Source organism: Sorghum bicolor, chromosome 10 (genome assembly GCF_000003195.3).
Source record: "Sorghum bicolor cultivar BTx623 chromosome 10, Sorghum_bicolor_NCBIv3, whole genome shotgun sequence".
In the NCBI taxonomy this organism is placed as follows: domain Eukaryota; kingdom Viridiplantae; phylum Streptophyta; class Magnoliopsida; order Poales; family Poaceae; genus Sorghum; species Sorghum bicolor.
Genome location: NC_012879.2, coordinates 53,662,749 through 53,674,148, shown reverse-complemented (window position 1 = coordinate 53,674,148; position 11,400 = coordinate 53,662,749).

Sequence of the window (11,400 nt, the reverse complement as noted above, 5' to 3'; positions counted from 1 at the left end):
GTTAGTGAGATGGGGGTGGCACCGTCCTTCGTGGCTCTACATCCAAGGTCGGGACCTTAGTAGCCTAGGAATAGGAACATGATCCACGCTTCTGTTTCCATATTCCACATTCCAGGAACATCTACACTCCGAAAACATAAATGTTTCCATATCCATGTTATAGAATAATATACCCTAAGTTCCCGTTCTCGTTTCCGTTCCGGAAACAGGAACCTAGCTGCTATGGTCGGGACGTGTCGAGGGCATCAGTAAGGGGTACCCTCAGCGATGCCCATTACGAGATTGCCCGTACGCGGGTCGAGACCCTCAATTCGACGCTCTAATCTCACGTATGCGCCGCCATCGACGGCCGCAACCTCGGAGACGGAAATAGCGTCGAGCGAATCAATCAGACGTCGAGCGCTGGTTACCGTCGAATACGGAACAGACTCATGCGAACCGGAGGGCGTCGAGCGCGAGGGCGCCATCCGCCACCTGACGCGTGCACGCGGGCCGGAGCATTAAATGCGCCCGATGCTTCCCCACCTAACGCACAGGTCACGGGAGGCGTGATAAGGAACAGGTTTCCGTCCCATCAATCTTTTTGCAGCCTTCCTACCGAACGACCCGGGGCGTGTCGGGACACAGGAAATAAGGATGGAGTGTCTAATCGGGACACCCTCGAGACACCCAAGATCAGCGTTCCGGATATCAGCATATTATGCGGCGTCCGACCCTCGACCGAGCAGGGTACCTTCCCAGGGACAAGTTGGGCGTCGACTGACAACACCACAGCTACCCCGCCGGATTCGCCGCCATATCGTACAAGCATGCGACCCCAGAACCAGTGCAAGGCGGCGCGCAGGGCAGAACGCAGGAGCACGCGCAATCATCACCGGGCTACCAAGATGGGACGGCTCGAGGCCATGCTGTACGGACACCTCGAGTAGGTCGGCGCTCCATGCGGCTAACGACCCCTACTCTAATGTCTACACATGTACCCTGTGTCTCTCCTTGGAGCTATAAAAGGAGAGACTCAGGAATAGAAGGCAGGGACACTACGACAAGAGGCCACACACATACGTAGTAGTGCTACACACTTCATACCACGCTTGTATTCACCCCTGTACAAGCACTTAGGTGCAAGATAATACAAACTCTCTCCCCCCGCTGGACGTAGGGCCTTCTCTTGCCCGAACCAGGATAAACCTCTGTGTTTTCTTGCATCACCATCCGGGAAAGGGAGCACGCATACAAGTTTACTCGTTGGTGTGACCCCCCGGGGGGAAAACACCGACAGTTGGCGCGCCAGGTAGGGGTCCTGCGTGTTTTTCATCGATTTCCCACTACTTTCCGGATGGCTACTCTTGCCTCGCCGTTTCCGCGCTCCACGGTGATTTGGTTTGGGAGTCTCAAGTTCATGTCTACGGGCTCCGGCTACGACATGATCTTGCTCTCAGTCAAAGGACCAGGAGGAGTCCGCACTACGCCAGCACGGTTGAAGGCCCCGAGACGCCCTCACCACCACGCCTCCCCACCTAAGAAGAGGCACGGACAGCACCACCGCGGCCCCTCTGCTTCAGCACGACCAACAGCCCGTGCGAGGCAGGACGTGGGCCACAAGGCGGCAGCGCCATGTGACGGAGCAACAAGCGCGACGACTCAGCACCGTGCGACAACGGGAGGAGACGCGTCTCGCGCGCTCTCCCCCACCGCCGCTAGGCTACTTCCACACGGGTTGTTCTCTCCAAGGGCGGCGCCGCCGTTCGGGTTGGACAACGCCGCGGCGTCGCTCGCCAGGGCGATATGCCCAAACGCCCAGACATACGTAGAAAGACCAATGGTCCTCCCACGTAGCTCTGAAGCGCGGCAGCCGGCATCCGAGCTGCCGGACCTTTCCCGAGTACGAGGCCTCCGTCGTCTAGGCCCCGGACGATACTCGATCACCCCCCTCAGGCTACGATTTCTAAAGGAAGGACGTGGTTGTTCCCACGCCGTCGAACCGGACTCCTGCTCCGAAACAGACAGCTATGACCCTACGAGGGAATGCTGTCACATCGACGGGGGGGTAGAAACTACTGACGAGACACGAGATGCTGCTGCGGGGGGTCGAGCCCCCGCGGCGCGAGAAGACCCCAGGACGCCTGGAAACGACGGACAAGTCGACCCCCCACCTCAGGAAGACAGAACCGCGCAGCTCGCGCAACTGCGGGAGCTCAAAATGAAGCTCGACGAAGACCGCGAGCGCCTCGTCCTGCTCGAGCAAATCCTCGAGCAAGACCTGCCCTACCCCCCGGGCGGAAGTGTCCGCAGACGTGCTCGAGAGGTACATCGACAGATCGTCGGCGACGCAGAGCCAGAGCAACCTGTCAGCCGTTTCCCTCGAGCAGGCCAGAATGTAGTAGCAGCGACGATGCTGCTACGTAACATGCCAGAGCCGTCGAATTCCCAGGCCCGACGCATTCGAGATGAAGTACAGACATTGCTCCAGGTGGCAGCGGTGCAACAAGCCGAAAGTTCGGCGTCTCGACGACGTGGAGCTGCCACAGAGAAGCACGACGAACAGCCTCTAAACGAAGAGGAGGTGTCAGTCCATCAACAACCTCACCCTCGAGGTAGAAAGACCGCTCTCATCCTCCCCGCCGACAATCAACGCCGACACGATGCGCGGCACGACATCAAAGAAAATAGACGCCGCCGGCACGGAGACGCGGAAGAGCGTGGTTATAGCGCGCATCGCGGTGGGAGATACGACAGCGACGAGGACCGGGTGGCCCCCGAGCCACCGGGCCCACGGGTGTTCAGCAGGGCGATCCGCAGCACGCCCTTGCCCAATCCATTTCGACCCCCAACCAGCATCGCGAAGTACAATGGAGAGACCAAGCCAGAGTTGTGGCTGGCCGACTTCAGGCTGGCCTGTCAGCTAGGAGGCGCTCGAGGTGATGATCGAGCCATCATCAGACAGCTACCCCTTTTCCTCTCTGACACCGCCCGTCGATGGCTCGAGGAACTCCCTGCCAATCAGATCCACAACTGGGTTGATCTAGTCAGAGTCTTCGAGGGTAACTTCAAAGGGACCTACATACGGCCAGGGAACTCGTGGGACCTCAGCAAGTGCAAGCAGAAGCCGGGAGAAACTCTTCGGGAGTACGCTCGACGCTTCTCGAAGCAGCGCACTGAGTTGCCGCACATCCCTGACCACGACGTCATCTTAGCGTTTGTCTCAGGCACCACCAGTCGAGACTTGGTGCGGGAATTAGGTCGCAATCGACCTCAGACCGTCGACGAGCTGATGGATGTAGTAGCCAACTACGCGGCAGGGGAGGAGGCAGTCGGCGCCTTCTTCAGCTCTGAAGGAAGAAAAGGCAAGCAGCCCGTCGACGAAGATGGGACCCCCAGTCGAGGCCTCAAGAAAAACAAAAAGAAGCAGAAAGTGCGGCAGGTCCACCGGCAAGATTCCGATGACAACCTCGTCGCCGCCATGGATAGAAAGAAGCCTCGAGGCCCTCCGGATGGAGGCATCTTCGACAAGATGTTGGAGGAGCCGTGCCCATACCATAAGGGAGGCGCCAACCACAAGCTCAAGGATTGCCGTATGCTGAAGAGGCATTTCGACGGTCCAGGGTTCAAAAAAGATACGCGTGATGACTCCAAGAAAGAGAAGGCTGGCAGCAAGGAGGACGACAAAGATGACGACGGCTTCCCCGCCGTCCACGACTGCTACATGATCTATGGCGGGCCCTCCACTCAATTAACCACGAGGCAGCGCAAAAAGGAGCGTCGCGAAGTCTTTGCAGCAAGAATGGCGGTGCCCCAATACCTTAGCTGGTCAAGCATTCCTATCACTTTCGACCGAGAAGACCACCCTGACAAGGTAGTCGCCCCAGGCGTCTACCCGCTCGTCGTCGACCCCATCATCGTCAACACCCGACTCTCGAAAGTGCTGATGGATGGTGGCAGCAGCCTCAACATCATCTACCTCGAGACCCTCGACCTCCTCGGCATCGATAGAGGTCGCCTCCAGCCAAGCGCCGGCGGTTTCCATGGCGTCGTGCCAGGGAAAAAGGCACTGCCAGTAGGTCGAATTGACCTATCGGTATGCTTCGGCACAGCGACCAACTTCAGGAAGGAGACCCTCACTTTTGAGGTGGTGGGGTTCCGAGGCACGTACCACGCCATCATCGGGCGCCCGAGCTACGCCAAGTTCATGGCCATACCCAACTACACCTACTTGAAGCTAAAGATGCCCGGTCCCAAAGGCGTTATCACTGTCAGTTCCTCCTTCGAGCACGCGTACGAGTGCGACGTCGAATGCGTCGAGTACGGGGAGGCGGTCGAGAGCTCCACCGAGCTCGTCGCGAAGCTCGAGGCCCTGGCCGCTGAGGCTCCTGAGCCTAAGCGCCACGCGGGCAGCTTCGAAGCGGCGGAAGGAACCAAGAAGATCCCGCTCGACCCCAACAACTCCGACGGCAAAGCGCTGACGATCAGCACCCACCTCGACCCCAAATAGGAAACTGTGCTCGTCGACTTTCTCCGTGCAAATGCCGACATGTTTGCATGGAGTCCCTCGGACATGCCAGGCATACCGAGGGAAGTCGCCGAGCACTCCTTGGAGATTCGAGCCGGTTCCAAGCCAGTAAAGCAGCGGTTGCGCCGATTTGACGAGGAGAAGCGCAAGATCATTGGCGAGGAAGTCCACAAGCTTTTGACGGCCGGATTCATCAAGGAGGTTCATCATCCTGACTGGTTAGCAAACCCTGTATTAGTTAAGAAAAAGAATGGAAAAATGAGGATGTGTGTCGATTATACTAGTCTGAATAAAGCATGTCCAAAAGTTCCCTTTCCATTGCCACGCATTGATCAGATTGTCGATTCTACCGCGGGATGTGAAACCCTTTCTTTCCTTGATGCATATTCTGGTTACCACCAAATAAAAATGAAGGAGTCCGACCAGCTCGCGACCTCTTTCATCACGCCTTTTGGGATGTATTGCTACGTGACCATGCCATTCGGGCTTCGAAACGCGGGATCTACGTATCAACGTTGCATGCTCCACGTGTTTGGCAAACATATAGGGTCCACGGTCGAGGCCTACGTCGACGACATTGTCGTCAAGTCAAAGCGACGAGGAGACCTGATCCAGGACCTCGAGATTGCCTTTAGCTGCCTTCGCACCAGCCGGATCAAGCTCAATCCCGAGAAGTGCGTTTTCGGTGTGCCTCGAGGCATGCTCCTAGGTTACATCGTTTCGCAGCGCGGCATCGAGGCCAACCCCGAGAAAGTCTGGGCCATCACGAAAATGGGGCCGATTCGAGACGTTAAGGGTGTACAGAGAGTCACGGGGTGCCTGGCGGCCCTGAGCCGTTTCATCTCGAGACTAGGAGAAAAGGCATTACCATTATATCGACTCCTAAAGAAGATCGAGCGCTTTTCTTGGACCCCTGAGGCCGAGGAAGCACTCGAAATGCTGAAGAAGACGCTGACCTCCGCACCAGTCCTTGTTCCACCCCAACCTGCAGAGCCGCTGCTCCTCTACGTCGCGTCGACGACCCAGGTCGTCAGCGCGGCGGTGGTGGTCGAGAGGCAGGAGGAGGGACATGCGTTACCGGTTCAAAGGCCAGTATATTTCGTCAGCGAGGTGCTTTCGGAGACCAAAGCGCGTTATCCCCAAATCCAGAAGCTGATTTATGCCGTAATCCTCGCCCGTCGCAAGCTGCAGCATTACTTCCTTGGCCACCCCATCACGGTGGTCTCGTCTTTTCCTTTAGGCGAAATAATCCAGAGCAAAGAAGCCACGGGAAGAATAGCAAAATGGTCGGTCGAGCTCATGAGTGAGACTCTCACTTATGCGCCTCGCAAGGCCATCAAATCGCAGGCCCTGGTAGACTTCATCGCAGAATGGACGGACACCCAGCTCCCCCCGACCCAGGTTCAGGCGGAGCTATGGACGATGTATTTCGATGGGTCACTCATGAAAACTGGAGCCGGAGCCGGCCTGCTGTTCATCTCACCCTTGGGCGTCCACATGAGGTACATAATCAGGATTCATTTTGCCGCATCTAACAATGTCGCAGAATATGAGGCCCTCGTCAACGGTCTCAAGATCGCTATCGAGTTAGGAGTCCGGCGCCTCGACGTCCGAGGTGACTCCCAACTCGTCATCGACCAAGTAATGAAAACCTCGAGCTGCCACGACCCAAAAATGGAAGCGTACTACAAGGAGGTCCGTCGACTCGAGGACAGGTTCCACGGACTCGAGCTTGTCCATGTCGCTCGACGCTACAACGAAGCAGCCGACGAACTCGCCAAGATCGCATCGACCAGAGGCACGGTGGCGCCTGATGCATTCTCAAAAGATCTTCACGAGCCATCCGTCGACCTAGGCACGGGAGCTGGCATCGACGCCATCGCCACCCAACCAACCGACGCTGTCGATACGCTCTTGATGGTGGAGATAGAACGACGGCCAGGTCGACCATTCGATTGGCGCACACCGTTCCTCGACTGCCTTATCCACGGCGAGTTACCAGAAGACAGGACAGAAGCCCGTCGTATCGCTCGACGGGCTAAATCATATGTGATCTATGGCGAAGACAACGAGCTATATCGACGGAGCCCGACGGGGATCTTACAACGTTGCATCACCATAGAGGAAGGCCGAAAACTCCTCGATGACCTGCACTCGGGGGCTTGTGGCCACCACGCCGCCCCACGGACCCTTGTAGGGAACGCTTTTCGGCAAGGCTTTTACTGGCCAACGGCCGTGGCGGATGCCATCGAGCTCGTACGCTCGTGTCATGGGTGCCAGTTCTACGCCAAGCAGACGCATCTGCCCGCCCACGCTCCTCAGATGATCCCCATCACCTGGCCGTTTGCGGTATGGGGGCTCGATTTAGTAGGACCTCTACAAAAGGCGAAAGGAGGGTACACCCATTTGCTGGTGGCCATTGACAAGTTCTCCAAATGGATCGAGGCTCGACCCATCACCAACGTCCGCTCCGAGCAGGCCGTCCTTTTCTTCTCCAACATCATCCATCGGTTTGGGATCCCCAATGTCATCATCACCGACAACGGCACTCAGTTCACCGGCAGAAAGTTCTTGGATTTCTGCGATCAGCATCACATCCGTGTGAACTGGTCCGCAGTAGCCCACCCTCGAACTAACGGACAGGTCGAGCGTGCCAACGGCATGATTTTGCAAGGACTCAAGCCAAGGATCTACGATCGATTGAAGAAATTCGGCAAGAAATGGGTCGAGGAGCTTTCCTCAGTCCTATGGAGCCTGAGGACAACGCCAAGCAGGGCCACAAAGTACACCCCGTTCTTCATGGTCTACGGCTCTGAAGCTATCCTCCCCACAGACCTCGAGTATGGGTCACCACGACTCAAGGCTTACAACGAGCAATCGAACAAAGAGACTCAAGAAAACGCGGTCGACCAGCTCGAGGAGGCTCGAGACGTGGCCCTCCTCAACTCTGCCAGATATCAGCAGAAACTCCGACGCTACCACGAGAAGCACGTGCGCAAGAGGGACCTCAACGTAGGCGACCTTGTCCTACGACGCCGGCAAAGCAATCAAGGACGCCACAAGCTGACTCCACCTTGGGAAGGCCCGTATGTGGTGGCCGAGGTGCTTAAGCCAGGAACGTACAAACTGGCGGACGAAAAGGGGGCAATCTTCACCAACGCATGGAACATCGAACAGCTACGTCGATTCTACCCCTAGAAGTCCTAGACTTACGATCCTACATTTCGTACGAAGACTTTGTAAATGAACGCATGAATAAATAAAGTCTTTCCCTCGAGCGGCTTCTTTCTGTATCAAAAATAGTTACGAGTCATAGTCTCGACGTTAGAAGGGGATGCCGACCATGACCCATCATAGTCCGCACCCCCTCGGGGGCTACCAGAGGGACGACCCCTCCCCAAGCGTCGAAAAAGCCAAGAAATTTTCTTTTCTTGCTTGGTAAACCTCGCACGGTTCGAGTAGCTAAGGCGCCTCGAGCCCCTCAAAGGCCGAGGGATAATGAGCCGGAGAACTCCCACGCCCCTGGGCTACGGAAACTCTACTCACTTCCTCACCCTTGAGGTAACCGAGGTTGTTTTTGGCGAAAGACCGAGCAAGGGATACAAACGTAGGTACAAAGAGAAACAAAGGAACCTCGAGCGGAAAGACAAATAAGCAGTTAACAATTACAAAAAGATATTATATCATGTAACAAGCAGAATTAATAAAGTATCATACAAGGGGCCTCAGGCGCCCCGAGCAGGCTCGCAGGCCTCAGTCCGCGGCACGACCCTCATCGCCCTCGCCTCCGCCCGAGCTAGCCTCAGGAGGGAGCACCTCAGGCTCGAAGAGCTTGGCCAACCTCTCCCCAGGAGCCTCCGCGTCGTCGATCAAGGCATGGAGCCTCTCCTCGTTCTCCGCGTCGGTCTTGGAGATGTCGGTGACGAAGCCATGGGACACCACCTCCATGTCGTAGGAGAAGCCCGAGCAGACAACCGCCATCGCCCGCTTCACCCCGATGTGGAGGGCGTCCCGCACCGGATCTCGCAGCGTCGCGCCTATGTAGCACAACTGGTCGATCAGAGCGTCGCCTCGGGCGTCCTCCCTCGACTCATCCAGAGGCTCGACCTCCCAAGAGGTCGAGAGATCGCTTATCGCCGTCCGCACTCGATGGTTCAAATCAACCTCAGCCTCGAGCTGAGCCTTGGTGTTGCGAGCCTCGGCTTGGGCGGCCAGGAGTTCGTCCTTGAGCCCTGTAAATGCCAATGCAAAGAAGCTTCAGAAAAAACTCAAGCACACCTCGAAAAGGAAATTCGACAAAGGAAACATACCTTTGATGCTCTCCTCCAGGGCCGTGTTCTCGCCGACCAATCTGGTGTTGGCACGCTCGATCTCTCTGTTGGAGCGCGCCAGCTCAGTATTGGCGACGCGGAGATCTTCGATCACCCTGCCAGCCTGAGCGACGGCTCCACTCTTCTCCAGCAATTCTCCCTTCAGACGCTCGACGTCGTCAGAGAAACTGCGGGATCGAGCTCGCTCCATCTCGAGGTCTTCGAGGGCTTTCTTCTTTGTGTCCTCGGCGGCACCCCTGGCGACCTCGTTGTCCACGTACGCCACTTTCATCTTCTGGAAGGAATCACGGAGGGAGTCCAGGTCGGTTTGGAGAAGGCCTTTCTCCTTGTCCAGGTCCGCAATGACGCTCTTGTAGGACAGGGCCTCCTCCCGGGCTCTGGACGCGGCCTCCTCGACCGTAAGAGCCCGCTCCCGTAGCTGCATCGCCTCCTCCTCCGCCTTCTTCGAGACCTCCCGGGCCTCGGCCAAAGCAGCCTCCCTCGCCTTCTTCTCCTCCTCGAGCGCTATGAGATCTTTGTAAGCTTTAAGCAGCTTTTCCTGCGACTCGAGGAGTTGATCCTTGAGGAGGGGAAGCTGCTCCCATCCGCCCCTCGTGGCATGTATGAAGCTGGACTTGATGCGAGAAGTCTCTTTCATATCCTGCGAATCAGGGGTCGGATGGATTAGAATACAGAAACCAGAAAGCACCATAAAGATGGGAGTTCGAGAAACACTTACAAAATAAGCAGGCCCGAGCCCGTTGTTGATGACGTCCGACAGGAGCCCCACCACGTGCTTCATCCAAAGGCGGAGCTCCTCGACATGCTCCCACTTCTCGACCTCCTTCTTGTCGTCGAGGAAGATATTGGGCTCGGACGGGTCGGTGGAAGCTCGGATACGAATCCGATCGGGACACCAGTTCTCCATCTCCCGATCAGCCCGCGCCTTGACACCGCGGATAAAGTTCTCGACGGTCTCGAGGGAACCCCCGTGGCGCAAGAACAGGTCGGCGAGGCAAGGGAACCGCCCGTCGTCATCCACCGTCTTCCAGGTACCGTCCTTGCTCCCTGACGACCCAATCTCATCCTCTTCAGAAGGAAAGCGGTCTTCCCATGCTCGACGCTCCCGGAGGCACGACCCCGATCACGACCGAAGCACGTCACCAGAGCCTCTGGGTCCCCGCGTCTTCAGCGAGGCCATACGCAGGGCCAAGTTCCCGGCGCGATTTCGACAGCCCGCCAACCTCACCAAGTACTCAGGGGAAACTAACCCTAAGCTCTGGCTGGCGGACTACCGCCTGGCATGCCAGCTAGGTGGCGCGGATGACGACCTGCTCATCATCCGCAACCTTCCACTCCACCTGGCCGATACGGCCAGGGCATGGCTCGAGCACCTCCCTGAACGCATGATCCACGACTCGGCTGACCTAGTCAGGATCTTTGTCGGGAACTTCCAGGGCACATACGTGCGCCCTGGGAACTCCTGGGACCTCAGGAGCTGCCGGCAGAAGCCTGACGAGTCTCTTCGAGACTTCATCAGGCGATTCTCCAAACAATGCACCGAGCTCCCCAACATCACGGACTCCGACGTGATCGGAGCCTTCATTTCCGGTACCACCTGCAAGGAGTTGGTACACGAGCTCGGACACAAGACCCCCACAAGCACGAGCCAGCTGCTCGACATCGCCACCAACTTTGCCTCAGGCGAAGAGGCAGTTGGCGCCATTTTCTCCGACAGCACAGCCAAGGGGAAACAAAAGGCCGAGGCTACCGAAGCCTCGGGCTCGCGCGACCCGAAGAAGAAGAAGAAGGGTCGCAAGGGGAAGCAGGGATAGTCGGACGACAACCTGGTCGCTGCGGTAGATCGCAAGAACCCCAAGCGGGCTCCTGCTGGCCCCGGTCTCTTCGACAAAATGTTGAAAAAGCCGTGCCCCTATCACAGGGGGCCAACCAAAAACACCCTTGAGGAGTGCACCGTCCTCCGTCGGTACTACACCGACATCATCACCAAAGAAAACGCCGAAGAGCCCCCTAAGGGCGACGACCTCCAGGGGGAGGATTTCCCCAAGGTCAAGAACTGCCTTCTGATCTTTGGGGGACGAACAGCTCGCCTCACTGCAAGCCAGAGGAAGCGCGAACTCCGAGAAGTCTGCGCAGTCAGCACGGCCGCGCCCTTGTACCTCAAATGGTCCGAGAGCGCAATCACGTTCGACAGACAGGATCACTCGGATCGGATCCCCAATCCCGGGAGCTACCCTCTGATCGTCGACCCCATCATCACCGAGACCCGTCTCACTAAGGTGCTGATGGACGGAGGCAGCGGCCTCAATATCATCTATGCCGAGACTCTGGCCCTCATGGGGATCAGCAAGTCCCGGCTAAGGAACGACACCGCGCCATTCCACGGAGTGGTGCCGGGGCATCGTGCCCACCCCCTCGGACAGATCGATCTGTCCGTCTGCTTCGGGACCCCTGACAACTTTAGACGGGAAGTCCTCACCTTCGACGTGGTCGGGTTCCCAGGGACCTACCACGCGATCCTGGGACGACCATGCTACGCCAAGTTCATGGCCGTCCCCAACT